Genomic DNA, 1,674 nt, shown 5'->3' with positions numbered 1-1,674 from the left:
TAAATATATTTTATTGTTTATTATTTATTTAAAAAATAATAAATAAAAAATATATTTTATATACATGTATTGTATGTATGCCGTCTCACTTGGCTGAGTTTGTGATCTATTTCATCAATTTCTGGTGGATTGAGAGAAAGAAAACTTTAATTTATTAAAACTTTTATTTATTTTTTTTTAATTTCTTTTTGTATATAAAAGAAAAGGGAAATACGACGAAGACGGAACCATGGTGCTGCGTCGTGGTGATGATGTACCTTCTTGTATGGACTCTGTTTGGTTCAGAAGAAATGCAATTAAACAAGAAATAATAATAAAATAAAATAAAAAACAAAATTCATGAATGCATGCATGCATGCATGCATGCATGCATGCATATGCATATTCATGTTTACCTTCATACGGACGATAGAAAGGAGAAGGAAGCGTATTGGTTTCCCTCGCCTTGACGAGATGAATAGAGCTTAACGAGAGAAAAAAGTTGAATTTAACGTTATAAATTTGAATGAAGAAATAAATTTTCAATAAAAACTTTATTTAGTATTTAAAAACTAAAAAGAAAACACACATCATTGGACTCTGCGTTGTTCTTGCATCGTCGGCGTTCTCGGTTACATATGGTGTTCGGCCCACCATCGACATAAGCAAATTCTGCAACATTGCTGGGGGAGCTCGAGCTCTAGAAGAAATTCCTTTTGAATAAAAAGAAACATTTGCAAAAAATAAACATAAAAAACACAAAGATCGCAACATAACTTTTTATTTTTCTCTCTTTTCCACTTAAAGTTTCATCGCTCAGTGCTGCGTGGTTTCTGAAATTCATGAATCTGCAGAAACCTGAGCTGCACATACACCGCAACAAACTAAGCCGAAACAAACGTGAATGATCTATATGTTTTTGTGTTTTATTATTGTATTCTTTATAAAATATATTAATATTTATACAATTGATTTTTGTTTTGTTTTCTTTTTTTCTCACAAAAAGCTGCAACCGCACTGATCGGTGCCTGCACTTTCTGCATCGTGCATGCAATCGAGCACAGCGGAAAAAGGAAAGCACCACGAAGCCATAGAAAAAGGAGAGAAAATAAAGGTAAGCAATCCAAATTTAACTCTTTGCTGCTCACTTCTTGCTGTTATTTTATTTATTTATTTATTTATTTATTTATTTCTGCGTTTATGCATTTCTCTGTACATCATGCACGCCATGTATTGTATACCGTGCACATGGTTCTAGTCTGCTGAAGCCCGTGAGCAGAAGAAAGACAAATACAGTTCTCACCTTCTCTTTATTTTCTTTTGCATTTAGAAGGTATTAATAAAAATATTACTTGAAAGCTGGTGTTTTTTCCCTCTCTCTACAGCTGCGGCCTGGCCGTGACCAGTGGTCACGAGCCCGTCGTTCTCTTCCCCCCACCCCCCCCCTTGCATTGCATTCCTTCGACACTACTTAATTTAATTTATTTAATTTTCTGTTTTATTTATTTCTGATTTGCTGCATTATAGACACTTCTAGCTGTCTGTACACCGCGGAAACCAGGCGGTGCTCGTTGGCGTGCAACCAGCAGCTACTAAAACCCTAAACCCTAAAAAACCCTAAAAGGCAGCAAAGTTTAAATCATAAAAAACCCTAAACCCTAGAAATATCTCAACGCTAAACCCTAAACCCTAAAT

This window comes from Eimeria mitis, genomic scaffold (assembly GCF_000499745.2).
Source record: "Eimeria mitis Houghton genomic scaffold, Emh_scaff3114, whole genome shotgun sequence".
NCBI classification, from domain to species: domain Eukaryota; phylum Apicomplexa; class Conoidasida; order Eucoccidiorida; family Eimeriidae; genus Eimeria; species Eimeria mitis.
The sequence above is the reverse complement of the archived record's forward strand: the minus strand, read 5'-3'. Positions refer to the sequence as shown.